The following is an 18,293-nucleotide window of genomic DNA, read 5'->3' as shown; positions in this document are numbered from 1 at the left end:
TACAAGCTTGGAAAGACAGGGGGTCGAATAATTCACGCCTCCCATTTTGAAATGTCTATTAAAAAGTAAATAATTAATTTACTCACCAAAGTTTTATATATCACAAATTGAAGAGAAAAAGGTCAATAAATTATATATTAAAATTTAAAACAAAAAAAGTAGTGTTTTTTTTTTTTTTTTTTTTTTTTAGAAATTTACCTGTAAAGTCCGAAGTTTAAAACCTTTAAAAAAAATAAAAAAATAAAAATAAAAACACGTTGTTTGTTTTTATTTTTTTTTATGAAACCTTGGTCCTTGCTCCTTTAATTGAAAAAAAAAAATAGGACTTGAATTAAATTTTTCGAGGCGTTATAAGCTTGGAAAGACGGGGTGGAATTATTCACTATTTTTCACGAAATTTCTGACGACCTCTCTACACACCTAATTTTTCACGTCTTTTAAATTCATATGGATGTTGATGTGACTCAACTCACTGACTGACTCGGACTCGGTAGGACCCTTCTGTAAGTCGGAGATTTTGTTAAATTTATCTTTAAAAGTTCCAGTAGAACTCTGACACTTTCGACTTATAGATACCCGGCCCTGCGCCTGCAACCATGATCTCAAATCTTGACGAAATTCAACTAAGATTTGGTGAATGTCGAATAACACCCCACATATTCTATATCCGGTGACTCGGCAGTGAGTCCTCTTATACAATGTTTCATAATGTTTGGTTAAATTTTTTTGGTGAAAATATATTTTTGTAAATTGATCGACTTCTCGTTTGTACAATTCCTTCCACTTTTTTCAGTTGCGAAATATTTAGTTTGCATTTTTTTTATGAGGATTATTTGGATTATTCGGACTACTATTCTCATCTTTGGTTTCGGATTGTATGTAATAATCTTGTGGTTCGGCTAATCAAGATAATAATAAAATGTTCAATCTTAAAAAGTAAATTTTATTTTTTATATCTTCATATATCTTATTTCTTTTTTCATGAATTGAACACACAAAAGAGAAATTTACTAAAAAATCCCAACAAGCCTTAAACATTGGCAAATATAATCTGAATTGATAGGAAAACGGACATCTTTACATGGGAAACAAAATAATGATGACACCGTTAGACGATGACCTAAATGCATTGTTCTTTAGCAGTTGATTTTCTCTTTAAATAATTTCACGTTTAAATTGTGGTTTTCATCTTTTAATTTTGATTCTTTTATGTTTTTATATATTTAATTTGTTAATGAATTGGACACACAAAACAAAAGTTGTATCAATTTACTAAAGAAATCCTAAACAAACAAAACAAATGTTCTGTTTTGAACACAAAAGGAAAAACGAATTCATCTCGATTTTTTTTCTTTTGTATTGAATTCCTGGAATGAAAGGTAAGGTTTTTTTTTTCTTTTTTTTTTTTTCTTTTTTTAAAAATTTTTTTAAAACTATTTTTCGCTTAATAATAAATGATAATTTTTTAATTTTTTTTTTCACTTAAAAAAATTACATTCAATAAATTTTAAAATGATCTTAAACATTAAAGTCAGTGTATACAATTAAAATATTTTTTAAATTATGAATCTCCGATTAACAAAGTTATCGTAAATATATATTTTTGTTAAAAATGTGAATATTTTGATAAAACGTGTGTTATTTCTGGGAAAATGCTCATGTCCAACTTAAATTCAAGAATTTAATTTAAAGCTTTTTTTTTCCCGTATTAAATTGTTTTAACATTTAAATAAATCTTTTTTTTCTGTCTACACTTACGCTTGTGTTGCTATTGAATTCCGTTTAAGTTTTGATGTTTTATAGAACATTTTAGATTTAAGAATGGGCATAACTTTCTTTTATAAGTTTATATAAAATGAGCACCGATTTATTGGCCATTAAGAAATCAAATCAATTTATTTTGACTGTTACGTTTTAACAGTTTAAAAAAAATCGCTAAAGGAATGAAAAATACATATTGAAGATTTTAGAGCGGCGACCACTTTCACCGTTACATTTATTAGGTGTTTTTGTAACAGTATTGTGTTTAATTTTCTGACTTTTTAGTCATTATCGGGACTTCCCAGATGACTGTTTATATCAGCTATTTTTTCTTCTTCTAACGTTAGACTCGTTCTTATTTAACGTAAGACTCGTTACTTGTTTTTTTTTTTCAAAGTAGATAAGTTATTGACTATAGAGTAAATTGTTAGGTGAAAGTACAAATTAGTTTATTTATTTTTATTACATTTTCACCCCAAATAAGGCACATTACCACTTTCATATAGGGGGCTACTATCAGGGACATAAGCTACAAGGGTACAATGTGGGGAGTTGGGCAGAAAGATGTCAGTTCATGTTACACTTGAACTTCTGCATGTCAGTACAGTTGGAAAGCAGGAACCCGGAAGAGAATTCCAAAGTCTAGCTGTTCTGGGGAAGATACTACTGGAGTAGAAGGCTCTCTTACATCTAGGGATCTCTACTGTGAAGGGGTGGGATTTAGCTGCTTGTCGGGTTTGCCAGGGGTATTTACATCGAGGGGGTACAAGTGCTTGCAGTTTGTCGGGGCATTTACCATTAAAGTACTTGTAGAATAGGCAGAGGGATGCTACATTTCGTCTATGGAACAGAGGCTGAAGCTTAGATAACAGTTAAGGACCTATTAGATTGGTGACTCTCTTTTGAACCTTGTCTAAGAGCGAGTGACTAGTAGCAGATGCACCAGTCCAAATATGACAACTATACTCCATACATGGGCGAATGTTTGCTGTATACAGGTACAGGATACTTTCAGGCGTTAGCTTACTTGCACGATAGAGAGGACCTACCTTCTTCACAGCGGTCTTGGCAATGCTCTCAATGTAATTGTTCCAACTCATGTTTCCTGTGAACGTTAGGCCGAGGAGTTTAAAAGATGTACTTTCAGATAAAGAGTCTTTGGGCATTGTTATTGGTGGTAGAGAAGGCTTCTTTTAATTATTGAAGGAAACAAGTTTAGTCTTTGCAGCATTGAATGTGGTGTTCATTTGTTTTCCTGTCATGTCTGTTATAGAGTGTAGTGTCATCAGCATATATACCCATCTCACAGACAATTTTGTCAGGGAGGTCATTTATGAATATTAGGAATAATAGAGGTCCAAGGATAGACCCTTGAGGCACTCTTGCATTTATATCATATTGTTTAGATGTACGACCGTCGAGGACAATCTGGATTTTTCTCTTATCTAAGAAGGATTTATGTTAAGTATTCTTCCAGTGATACCGTATGATCTGATTTTCCTGAGAAGACCTTCATGCTATACCCTGTCAAAATCCTTGGATATATCTAGAGCTACTGCTCTACTCTCCCTGCTTTGTCCAGTGAATGGTATATATGTTAAGAGATTACAGTTAGGATGTCCGCTGTGGAACGGGCTTGCCTAAATTTGTATTGTCAGTTGGTCAGAAGTTTAGCATTTGTAAGGTGATGGACTAGAACTTGAATAATTATGGGCTAAAATATTTTGGTAAAAAGTGGGAGGAGGCTAATGGGGCGATAATTTATTGGTTCAGTTCCTTCGTCAGTATTCTTCAAAACTGGTACCACAGAAGCAGTTTTCCAGCAGGTGGAAAAGCAAGATTCATTAAGACATTTTTTGTAAAGTTTGGAGAGAAGTTGAGCTACTTCGGTGGAGCACTTTTTAATAGCACAGCCGGGATGAGATCAGGTCCACATGCTTTTGAAGTGTCAAGATTTCTTATGATAGCATGCACCTGAGAAGGAGTGATTTTCAGATCGTCTAGTGTAGCGTCTGTCTGCAAAGGAAAGTCAGAGAGGGGGTGGTTTGCAGGGTCCAGTGTGGAGTTGGGGGCAAACCAACTGGCAAGCATGTTAGCTTTCTCGGTTGCTGAGAAAACAACCTCATGATTGTTGGATAGTGGGGGAATTGTTGATTGCCCATTATTTACTACACTTGTAGATTTTCCAAAAGTCACAGGTTCCTAATTTCTGTGTTTCGATGCGGTTTTTTGGTGGTTTCAGTAAATTCTCTCTTAGCTATTTCTTACAGTTACTTCTGGCTTCTATATACTTCTGTCTGTTTGAACTAGACTTATGTCAGTTAAATCTGCGGTATGCATGCTGCCTGTGCGCAATAACAGCTGTACAAGTAAACCATTGAGGAGAGTGGGACTTGCTATAAAATTTGCGCATGGGAACATGTTTCAATTGCCATTCAGTAGTCTCATTTGCGCACTGTTCAGCAGGAGGTAAAAAGATATTTCGCCATGGGGCATCTCTGATGAGATCCCTGATGGCTTCCCAGTCAGCTTTTTTTATAATATCTCGTTTTGAGCAATGCCTCTTCAGTTTTAGCTCTAGAGTTTGGAGCGATTTCAACCATTATCACTGCATGATCAGCGTTACCAAGTGGGCTGTGGGCATTTGTTACACAGTCATCAAGAACTGTGGTCAAAAACAGATCTAGAAGTGATGCGTGTTGTTCTTGCTGATCTGGGAAACGGGTTGGAAACATAACTATTTGTGATAGGGAATGAAATATAGCTGCGACTATGTAAGTAGAAAATCCAAGCCAGTTGCTGTAGTGGACATTGAAGTCACCAAATACATGCATTTATGCACTAGTGTCGAGGGATAGTGCTGTATCTATGCGGTCAGAGACTTTGTTTATTATGGTACAGTCCTGGGTCAAGAGAGAGCGGTAGAGAAAATAAAAGTAACTAATGTTATGTTACATGTTAAGTCTAAAGCACAGAAAGGCTTGATCATCCGATTCTAGTTTTTTTTCTCTAATCAGAGTGTTTCGAATAGCATTCCAAATAATAACATTATTATTAATCATTATTAAATAATAACATTATTATTAATCATTATTAAATAATAACATTATTTAATGCGGGGAACAACAAACAAAATAGAATGTGCGATAAAAAAATGCATCAGTCTGAATTTAAAATTGAAATTTCAAAAAATTGAAATTTTCTTATTTTTATATAAAAAAATCTGACTATAATATAAACTAAAAATAACATTTTCTTATTTTATATAAAAAATATGACTATAATATAAAATAAAAATAACATTTTCTAATTTTTATATAAAAAATATGACTATAATATAAAATAAATATGACAACCCACCTTTATATATGAAGCGAAAATATGACTATAATATAAAATAAAAATGACATTTTCTTATTTTATATAAAAAATATGACTATAATATAAACTAAAAATGACATTTTCTTATTTTATATAAAAATATGACTATAATATAAACTAAAAATGACATTTTCTTATTTTATATAAAAATGACTATAATATAAAATAAAAATGACATTTTCTAATTTTTATATAAAAATATGACTATAATATAAATAAATATGACAACCCACCTTTTTATATAAAACAAAAATATGACTATAATATGAAATAAAATGACATTTTCTAATTTTTATATAAAACAAAACATCTGACTATAATATAAATTAAAAATGACATTTTCTTATTTTTATATGAAACAAAAAATATGATTATAATATAAAATAAAAATGACATTTTCTAATTTTTTATAAAACAAAAAATATGACTATGATATAAAATAAAAAATGACATTTTTTAATTTTTATATTCAACAAAAATATGAGTATAATATTAAATAAAACGGACATTTTCTAATTTTATATACAACAATAATATAAAAAAAATGACAAATCTCATTTCTATATGAAACAAAAAATATGACTATGATATAAAATAAAAATAACAAGCCTAATTTTTATATTAAAAAACTATATGACTATAATATAAAATAAAAATGACAAGCATTATGTTAATATAAAACAAAAAATATGGCGATAACATAAAATAAGAATAATATTTTCTAATTTTTATATAAAACAAAAATATGACTATAAAATAAAAATGGCATTTTCTTATTTTTATATTAATAAAAAAAACCTGACTATAATATAAAATGAAAATGACATTTTCTAATTTTTATAAAAAAGCAAAAAACCTGACTATAATATAAAATAAAAATGTCATTTTCTTTTTTTTATATAAAGCAAAAAACTTGACTATAATATAAAATAAAACTGACATTTTCTAATTTTATATTAAACAAAAAATATGACTATATATGAAATAAAAATGACAAGCTTAATTTTTATATACAACAAAAATATGACTATAATATAAAATAAAAAAACAAATCTCATTTTTGTATAAAACCAAAATATGACTGTAATATGAATTGAAAATTATATCTTCTCATTTTTATATAAAAAAGCAAAAATATGGCTATAATATAAAAAAAGATGACAAGCCTTATTTTATATACTACAAAAATGTCTATAATATAAAGTAAAAAAACAAGCCTCGTTTTTATATAAAACAGAAGATGTGACTATGATATAAAATGAAAATTACATTTTCTCATTTTTATATAAAACAACATAATATCACTATAATATTAAATAAAAATGAGAAGCCTCATTTTTATAAAAAACAAAAAATATTACTATAATATAAAATAAAAATTACATTTTCTAATTTTATATACACCAGCAATATGATTATAATATGAAATATAAATAACAATTTATAATTATTATATATGACAACAATATGACTATAATATGAAATAAATATGACAAGCCTACTTTTTATATAAAACAAAAAATATTACTATAATATAACATAAAAATGAGATTTTCTAATTTTTATATACAACAACAATATTGCTATAATATAAAATAAAAATTAAAAGTCTCATTTTTATATCAAACAAAAAATATGACTATAATATAAAAAAAATGACAAACCTTATTTTTATATAAAATAAAAAATATTACTATAATATAAAATGAAAATGACATTTCCTAATATTATATACAAGAGCAATATTACTATAATATAAAATATATATGACAAGCCTCCTTTTTATGTGAAACAAAAAGTGACCACAATATGAAATAAAAATAACATTTTCTAATTTTTATATATAGCAAAATAGATGACAATGATATAAAATAAAAATGACATTTGCAAATTTTATATACAACAAAAATATGACTTTAATATAAAAGAAAAATGACATTTTCTAATTTTATATACAACAAAAATATGACTATAATATTAAATAAAACGGGCATTTTCTAATTTATATATACAACAAAAATATGACTATAATATTAAATAAAAAGGGCAGTTTCTAATTTTAATATACAACAAAAAATATGACTCTAATATAAAAGAAAAATGACATTTCTAATTTTTATATTCAACAAAATATCACGATAATATAAAATAAAATGACATTTTCTAATTTTATATTCAACAAAATATATGACTATAATATAAAATGAAAATTACATTTTCTAATTGTTTATATAAAAAATATGACTATGATATAAAATAAAAATGACAAACTTCAGTTTTATATGAAACAAAAAATATGACTTATATAAAATGAAATAAGAAGCCTCATTTTTATATAAAACAATAAAATTGTATTATAATATGAGATAAAAATGACATTTTCTCATATTTATATATATATAAAATATGATTATCGTATAAAATAAAACTGACAAGCTTCATTTTTATATAAAACAAAAAATATGACTATAATATAACATGAAAATGGCAAGCCTAATTTTTATATAAAACAAACAATATGACTATAATATAAAATAAAAACAAGCCTTATTTATATACAACAAAAATATTACTATAATATAAAATAAAAATGACATTTTCTAATTTTTATATACAACAATAATATGACTATAATATAAAATAAAAATGACATTTTCTAATTTTTATATACAACAATAATATGACTATAATAAAAAATAAAAATGACAAGCCTCATTTTTATATCAAACAAAAAATATGACTATAATATAAAATGACATTTTCTATTTTTTATATAAAACAGCAATATGACTATAATATAAAATATGACAAGCCTCTTTTTATATGAAACAAAAAAAAATGAATATAATATGAAATAAAAATGACATTTTATAATTTTTATATGAAACAAAATATATGACTATGATATAAAATAAAAACGACATTTTCAAATTTTAATATGCAACAAAAAATAGGACTATAATATAAAATAAAAATGACATTTTCTCATTTTTATATAAAACTTAATATATGACTATAATATAAAATGAAAATGATATTTTCTAATTCTTTATATGAAAAAATATGACTATGATATAAAATAAAAATGACAAGCCTTATTTTTATATGAAACAAAAAATATGATTATAATATAAAATAAAAATAAAAACCGCATTTTTATATAAAACAAAAACATATAACTATAATATGAAATAAAAATGACATTTTCTTATTGTATATAAAACAAAAAATCTCACTGTAATATAAAATAAAAATTACATTTTCTAATTTTTATATAAAACAAAAAATATGACTAATATTAAATAAAAATGACAAGCCTCATTTTTATATACAACAAAAATATGACTATAATATAAAATAAAAAACACGTCTCATTTTTATATAAAAGCAAAATATGACTCTAATATAAATTGAAAATGACATCTCATTTTCACATAGAAAAGCAGAAATATAACTATAATATAAAATAAAATGACAAACCTCATTTTTATATACAACAAAAAAACTAATATAAAATAAAAAAAAGCCTCATTTTTTAATAAAAAAATAACTAATGTAAAAAGAAAATGACATTTTTCTCATTTTTATATAAAACAACAAAATATGACTCTAATATTAAATAAAAATGAGAAGCCTCATTTTTATATAAAACAAAAGATATGACTATAATATAAAAAATCACAGGCTTTATTTTTATATACAACAAAAAATATGACTATAATATAAAATAAAAATTACATTTTCTAAATATTATTTACAATACCAATATGACTCTAATATGAAATAAAAATGACATTTTCTAATTTGTATATACAACAACAATATGGCTATAATATAAAATAAACATGACAAGCCTCATTTTTTATCAAACAAAAAATACGACAATAATGTAAAATAAAAGTGACAAGCCTTATTTTACTATAAAATAAAAAAATATGGCTATAATATAAAATAAAAATGACATTTTCTAATTTTCATATAGAACAAAAAATATGACCATAATATAAAATAAAAGTGACATTTTCTAATTTTATATACAACAAAGTATATGACTATAATATAAAATAAACATGACATTTCCTCATTTTTATATGCAAGAAAATATGACTAATAAAAAATAAAATTACAAGTCTTATTTTTATCTCAAACAAAAACATGACTATAATATAAAATAAAAATGACATTTTCTAATTTTTATATACAACAAGATATATGACTATGATATGAAATGAAAATGACATTTTCAAATTTTAATATCCAACAAAAATATGACTTTAATATAAAATCAAAATGATATTCTCTAATTTTTATATACAGCAAAAATATGACTATAATATAAAACAAAAATGACATTTTCTAATTTTTAAATAAAACAAAAATATGACCATAATATAAAATAAATGACATTTTCTAATTTTTATATACAACAAAAAATATGACTATAATATAAAATGAAGATGACATTTTCTAATTGTTTATATAAAAAATATGACTATGATATAAAATAAAAATGACACACTTTTTATATAAAACAAAACATATGACTAAAATAAAAAGGACAAGCCTAATTTTTATATAAAACAAAAAAATATGACTATAATATAAGATAAAAATGACATTTTCTCATTTTTATATAAAACAAAAAATATTACTATAATATCAAATAAAACTGATAAGCTTCATTTTTATATAAAACAAAAAATATGACTATAACATCAAATAAAAATGACAAGCCTTTTTTATATAAAACAAAAAATATGACTATAATATTAAATAAAAATGAGAAGCCTGTTTTTATATAAAATAAAAAATATGACTATAATAAAAAATAAAAATGACATTCTCTAATTTTTATATACAGCAAAAATATGACTATGATATAAAATAAAAATTACATTTTCTAATTTTCATATAAAATAAAAAAACTTACTATAATATAAAATGAAAATGACATTTTCTCATTTTTATAAACAACAAAAAATATGACTATAATATAAAATCAAAATGACATTTTTTAATTTTTATATACAACAAAAAATATGACTGTAATATCAAATAAAAATGGCAAACCTCATTTCTATATAAACCAAAAAAGATGACTTAAAATGATTGATGAATTTACGAAGAAAGAGAAAGAAAAAAAGAAAACATAAATAAATAATGTATAGAATATCACCATAGCTTTTTTACCAAATTAGTGTGATTTAGTTTTAAATCAGTTATTTCAATAAATAAGTTTTCTTTTGGACATTAAACAAGTGCATATAAGGAAAATGTTTGAGTATTATTTTTATAATTTTGCATATTCATATATCAATTATATGTATGTGCTTGAAGAATGCAATATGTATGCAATGAAGAATTTTTATGGACTTATTGTAATTTACTCTTATTGTTCATTATTATATATAATTTATAGAATGTCACTATTGTCGTATTTGTATTCAGATGAGTAAAGGGCTATATGTACTCAACAAGGTAAACTAAAAGGATGGATAAAATACAAATATATAAGAAAAAATAACACATAAATAAATAATAAAATTTTCCAAAAAATTAGTGGGGGAGCATAAAACAAACACAGATTAAGAACATGTTTCAATATTTGGTATAATTTTGCATATTCATATATCAATTATACCTATGTTCTTGAAGAAGACAAAAACCTGTATGCAATAAATAATTTTTCATGAACTTACTGTAATTTACACTTATTGTTACAATAAGATACACACACATACACACGTGTATATATATATATCACTAGGATGAAATACAACAAAATGCTAGATATAATTTCAATGAGACTATAGCTTGAGAAACACTTGTATCGACTTACTCTGTTCCGATTTTTTTTTTTTACATAGAGTTCACCACTTATCAAGGCCCAATGGCCACTCAGGGATAAGGGTTATTTTGTGTACAGTAATCAAAGGGATAGTGTAGCAATAGTATTGGTAAGGTGTCATTACTTAGCGGGGGCGGTTCATCAGGAATTTGTTTGTGTTGGACTTGAAGACATCCAGGTTGAAGTCGGGAGGGAAACAGGCAAGCGGAATAGAGTTCCACAGGCGTGCAGTTCTAAGAAAGAAGCTTTGTTCATGGTATCTACGTTTTGATTTAGGCACAGATAGGGAGTGGGGAAAATTATTGACAGTGGTTTCAGCTAGTCGGGTGTTTTTTGAGAAAGATTGGCGAGGGGAGACCAGAGAATGGAGCTCAGACAAGCACCTGCCATGAAAGTAATGCTAGAGCAATGACAGGCTCGCTACGTCTCTTCTGTGGGAAAGAGGTTGCAGGGTAGAGAAAAGGGCATCCCCTACCAAGCCACAGAGTCTATTTTGTACTCTGTCAAGGCAGGATAGGCTGTTTTTTACAGCCCCCGCCCAGATGTGGCAGCAGTACTCCATCTTTGGACGTATTTGGCTCTTATATAGATAGAGAATTACATCATTAGTGAGATATCTTCTGGAGTGGTAGAAGGATCCCACCATTTTCCCAGCGACCTTGGCCACAGACTTGATGTATGTATTCCATTTATCAGGTGTAAAGGTCAAACCCAGGAGCTTATCAAATCCTGGGGCCTCCCTTAGACGAGAGCCATCCATTTCAATTGATGCCAGATGGGGATCAGAGCGTTTATGATGTAAAGTTAAAAGCTTGGTTTTAGATGCATTAAAAGTAACCAGTCATCTCTTCCCCCACTGAACGATGCGCTCAAGATCAGAGGAGAGGGAATCAGAGAGAGCTTTGTCATTTACGGCCTTTGATGTGTGGCCGTAGATAGTCGTGTCATCAGCATAGATGTCAACGAAAGATTTTAGTATGTGTTTTGGGAGATCATTGATGTAGATCAGGAAGAGTGTTGAGCCCAGTATGGACCCCTGAGGGACTCCAGCATTAATACTGTGGGCCTCTGATTTCTGCCCATCAACCACTACTCTTATGAGCCTATCAGATAGAAATGATTTAATGATAGAGAAAACATTTCTAGTTATACTGTAGCTGGAAATCTTGTGTAGTAGGCTTTTATGCTAAACCTTATCGAAGGCCTTTGATATGTCGAGAGCAATTGCCCTAGAAATGAAGCCTTTGTCGAGAGATTCGCTCTGGTCATTTTTGTCATGTTATATGAATATTTTAGATTAAATTAGTCTAGATGTATTGAGTTCAATTCAATAATATTGATAAATAAACAAACACATGTAAATGCAAATTCTAAAAATATTGAATTAAATTTTATTTTCCAGATGTTCCGGATTGAAACCTATTATTCAATTTTAATGGAGTATCATGATCTATAAACATTTAGCTGTAAACAGATATGACTTTATTTGCAACAGAACAGCAACATCTGTAAGAAAATTTATTATACTGGACATTAATATTTAAGGAATTTTTTAAAACATTACACAAAGAATGTGCAAATAAATCAAAAGGTAATTAGAAATTAATTAATTACAAACAAGGAGATTTTAAAGTGGCTTTTCAAAGACAATATATTCTTTAATACCGGAAACTTGCTATAAAAATATGTACAGCTTATAAACGCTGTATACTTTCAAATAGAATTTTAAAAAGAATATCAGTTGAAATATAAGTAATACTGATTGGTTTGGCATCTGTATTGTGCCCCATCTTGAACAAATTATCAAGAAAAATAAAATAAAAAAGACATGTGTGTCTGTGTGTGTGGAGAAAAACTTTTGTGATTGAGTAGAACATAGATTCCCAAGCTGAAGAAAAACCTACATTCTAGTAAAGTGTGTGGATATTCTTGTTTCCATAAATAAACGTTAGCGACCAATATGAGAACTCACAGTAGGAATAAACCACATACTTGTGAAGTGTGTGGATATTCTGGTTCTCAAAAATCCTATTTAGTGAGACATATGAGAACTCATACTGGAGAAAAACCATATTCTTGTGAAGTGTGTGGATTTTCTTGTTCTGATAAATCAAATTTACTGACACATATGAGATCTCATACTGGGGAAAAGCCACATTCTTGTGAAGTGTGTGGATTTTCTTTTTATCGAAAATCACTTTTAGTGAGACATATGCGAACTCACACTGGGGAAAAGCCACATTCTTGTGAAGTGTGTGGACATTCTTTTTCTCGTAACTCAGCTTTAATTATTCATATGAGAACGCACACTGGAGAAAAGCCATATTTTTGTCAAGTGTGTAAATATTCCTGTTCTGAAAATTCAACGTTAGTGAAACATATGAGAACTCACACGGGGAAAAAGTCCCATTCTTGTGAAATGTGTGATTATTCATGTTCTGAAAACAGTTCGTTAATGAGACATATGAGAACTCACACTGGGGAAAAGCCACATTCTTGTGAAGTGTGTGATTATTCTTGTTCTGGAAAATCAGATTTACTGCGACATATGAAAACCCATACTGGAGAAAAGCCACACTCTTGTCAAGTTTGTGGATATTCTTGTTCTGTAAAATCATCATTAGTAAGACATATGAGAACTCACACTGGGGAAAAGCCACATTCTTGTACAGTGTGTGGATATTCTTGTTCTTGTAAATCTGGTTTACTGAGCCATATTAGAACTCATACTGGTGAAAAGCCACATTCTTGTCAAGTGTGTGGATATGCTTTTTCTCGTAAATCACATTTAGTGAATCATATGAGAACTCACACTGGGGAAAGGCCGTATTCCTGTCAATTATGTGAGTATTCTTTCTCTCAACAATCATCGTTAGTAAAACATATGAGAACTCATACTGGAGAAAAGCCACATTCTTGTAATATTTGTGAATATAAGTGCTCTGAGAAATCAACTTTAGTGAAGCATATAAAATCTCACACTTAATATATGATTGCCCAATCTTATTGACATATAGTTTTTTCACTGTCCACCACAGCAAATTATTAAATACTTCAAAGGGAAGATTTGTTTAGAGATGCAACTTGACAGATGATTAAACATCTGGGAACAGGAAACAGCACTGATAACATTGAACAGAAAAGTGAGTGATCTATGACAATGATATACACATGGCAAATACAGAAAAGACAAGGCCATCAAGTCAGATGTCGTAATATGGAACAAGCGCAAAATAACTACACCCATTATCGATGTCACAGTCTCAGTAACTTTGGCCTTAATACAGCTGAACAGGAAAAGATATCAGCATATCAAGACCTAAAATGACTTTAAAATGTATAGTCTATGAAATCAATAAACTTACCAGTTACTGTCCCAAATGAGTTTGGCCTTAATAGAGCCGATCGGGGAAAAGACAAAATAATTATCAGGACTTAAAAAATTATCTAAAAACATGTTTCCTGAAAGAAATAAACATTATACCGTTTGTGATGGGAGCTATTGGCCTAATAAAAAAGAATCTTCAGAAATACTTAGAAGCATTCACGGATAGATCAAGCTATAACGAAATACAGATAGAAGCCATAAATGGAACACAGTCTATTCTTAAAAGAACCCATCGAATATAAATTCAAATGGAAATGAAATCAAGCGTTTCTTCCAGACTGAAGCCCCTTTATTTCTTAAAACTAACTGAAATAAAATAATTAAAAAAGCCCCATTCTTGTAAAGTGTATTGATATTGTCCTGAAAAATCAAAGATAAACATGAGAACTCGCTCTTCCTGACTAAATAAGACTTATTGACAACTCTTGTGGAGTGTGTGACTATTTATGTCTGAAAAATCAAAGTGATGAATATGAGAACTTTAATAATACGAAAGTATTACAAAAAACATGCTTGAAAGGTAAATAATAAAAAGGGAAAGTCATATATGTACATAGTCTTTTCATAAATCAAGATTACTGATACATATGAAAAGAACAATTGTAATAATATGCACATAGTCTTTTCATAAATCAAGTTTACTAATACGTATGAAAAGAACGCACTTTGTAAAATCCTTGTGTCTGCGACAATGTTTTAAATTATCAAAGTCATATGATATTGTGTTCCACTTGGATCTTCTAGGATTATTTGTAATAAAATAAACCTGTTTAAAGATGTTATTAAAACACTATTTGAACAATAACAATCCGTGATGTCACAAAGAAACCACAATATACATATGATAATGTACCCAACTCGTGTCTACTACGATGCTTTAAATTTTACGTGATGATAAATTAACCTTAGAACCAAAATGAGTAAAACACATAAATCTAGTGTCTCACTAACACACACATGTTCTTCCAGTGTTTTGGCATAAAGCACCAGTTGCTGATATACACAACTATTATTGTGGGTCAAAAGAAAAAGTATATTCAAGCGTTGCTTGGATGGATTAGCAATATCCATATAAAATGTGCCGCACTTGTGATATTACGATTCTTTAAATTATTCATTAAGTAATAAAAAAATGAATATATGAGGACCAAATGTTTGCAAGATTAAAATTGCTGAAGACAAACTGTTATTATATGTAGTTATTAGATGAAGACAAATTGTTATTATATGTAGTTATTAGATGCAGACAAACTATTATTACATGTAGTTATTAGATGAAGACAAACTATTATTATATGTAGTTATTAGATGAAGACAAACTATTATTATATGTAGTTATTAGATGAAGACAAACTATTATTACATGTAGTTATTAGATGAAGACAAACTATTATTATATGTAGTTATTAGATGAAGACAAACTATTATTATATGTAGTTATTAGATGAAGACAAACTATTATTATATGTAGTTATTAGATGAAGACAAACTGTTATTATATGTAGTTATTAGATGAAGACAAACTATTATTATATGTAGTTATTAGATGAAGACAAACTATTATTATATGTAGTTATTAGATGAAGACAAACTATTATTATATGTAGTTATTAGATGAAGACAAACTATTATTACATGTAGTTATTAGATGAAGACAAACTATTATTATATGTAGTTATTAGATGAAGACAAACTGTTATGTAGTTATTAGATATTAGCTATTCACATGATTGCATATTCGATGGAAACATGATTTGTTTAAAAAAAGTAACTTTTCTCTCACTTTTGCATGGTTTACTCATTAAATTCAATAAAGAGAAGATAATTTTCTTTGTTATTCATGAAGTCTTGATTAATAAAAATAAATGCATCGAATTAACCAAATGAAGTAACTTTATGTAATTATCATTAATATCAATTAAAATATATTTAATACTGATAATATTGATATTAAAGTGACAGTTATAGTCTTATTGTAAAAAATAAACACGTTTTATTAAATATTTTATACGATTATTAAAATAAGTGACATTGTATAATTAAACCATGAACAAATATATATTACACATTTTTGGAAATTAAATATCACACACACATTGAAGTGTTTGGTGAATATCATCGATATTTACACAATACATCGTCCACAAATGTTGCAAGCGTTTTATAAATGTTTTTATTACTTTTCAATTAGGTTTTCAGCTTTTTTAGTTGAATAATGTTAACAGATTAATAATAAAACTATTTGATCCACGTCTTGTCGTGTTTTATTATACATTTGTATATAATAGTTAAAGATGATAGTGATTGATAAATAATCATTTAATGTTGACATTTAATCAATAAATAAAATAACCATTTTATCAATAAATAATCATTTTATGTTGGCATTTAATCAATAAATAATCATTTTATGTTGACATTTAATCAATAAATAATCATTTTATGTTGACATTTAATCAATAAATAATCATTTTATGTTTACATTTTATCAATAAATAATCATTTTATGTTTACATTTTATCAATAAATAAATAATCATTTTATGTTGACATTTTATCAATAAATAATCATTTAATGTTGACATTTTATCACTAAATCATTTTATGTTGACATTTTATCAATAAATAAAATAATCATTTTATATTGAAATTTTATAAATAAATCATTTAATGTTGACATTTAATCAATAAATCATTTAATGTTGACATTTAATCAATAAATAATCATTTAATGTTGACATTTTATCAATAAATAATCATTTAATGTTGACATTTAATCAATAAATAATGATTTAATGTTAAAATTTTATCAATAAATAATCTTTTTATGTTGACATTTTATCAAATAATCTTTTTATGTTGACATTTTATCAATAAATAATCATTTTATGTTGACATTTTATCAATAAATAATCATTTTATGTTGACATTTTATCAATAAATAATCATTTTATGTTGACATTTTAAAAATAGTTAAAGATGATAGTGATTGATAATCATTTTATGTTGACATTTTATCAAGTGTAAATACAATATATGGAATTTTTCAGTTGTATTTAAATCATGCATTTTTTATTTTTTATCAAATGACTTTAAAATAGTTGTACAGAAAGTGATAAAGAAGATTAAATGAATGATTTTATTTACAGTAAATTATTAGGAAAATCAAATGAAAAAGTAAACTTATTTTATTGAAAAAATATGTTTCTATTGTATGACTATAAATTACAATAATTGATAAGGAAAATCAAATGAATAAAATAATCTTTTTTATTTAATATGCATTTTTATTTATATCAGATGAGGAGTTCACAATTTTATGACAAAAAATAGTTGAAAAGTAAGGAACTTCAAATAAAGTAATTTTATTTAAAATACATTTTTATTTTTATCAGATGAGGAGTTAACCATTCAAGAGTTCAAAAGATTATTTCAGTCAAATGAATAAAATTATTTTATTTTATTTATAATACGTTTTTATTTTATCAGGTGAGGAGTTCACGATTCAAGAGGAGTTCACAAGATTATTCATTTTATTTTATTTAAATTATATATTTATATCATTTCAATCATGTGACCTTATTTAATACCAACGTGAGAAACTTAAGTAATATTTATTTAGGACTGATATTTAATTGAGAATTGTTATAGTACAGCAGATAATTACTATTCACCTTGGATTACCTGTATTGTAATAATACATATATACTATTTATTTTAGATTGTGATGATATGCATACACTATTTTAGATTGTGATAATATGCATATACTATTTATTTTTGATTGCCGTAGAGCAGTTGTAACTCTTACTGGTTTATGAAGAAAATTACTATCACTCTCTCTATGGTTTACGTCTGATATCTTAATTAAATCCCAACAATAATCACTTCATGTTGGCAGTGGTGATGGTTATCT

General features: G+C 26.6%; 1 long non-coding RNA gene across 1 annotated transcript; it reads left to right on the top strand.

The window, feature by feature from the left end:
• Positions 1–1,119: 1,119 nt before the first annotated feature.
• Positions 1,120–15,202, top strand: LOC145239933 (uncharacterized). Its single transcript, XR_013862422.1, has 2 exons — positions 1,120–1,379; positions 12,393–15,202. It is a non-coding gene; the product is annotated as an uncharacterized LOC145239933 (long non-coding RNA).
• The last annotated feature ends 3,091 nt before the right edge of the window (positions 15,203–18,293 follow it).

The sequence above is a fragment of the Euprymna scolopes genome, chromosome 19, assembly GCF_053919585.1.
Source record: "Euprymna scolopes isolate OS-2025 chromosome 19, ASM5391958v1, whole genome shotgun sequence".
NCBI lineage: Eukaryota > Metazoa > Mollusca > Cephalopoda > Sepiida > Sepiolidae > Euprymna > Euprymna scolopes.
Note: the sequence above shows the minus strand (reverse complement) of the source record. Positions and strands in the feature narration are given on the sequence as shown.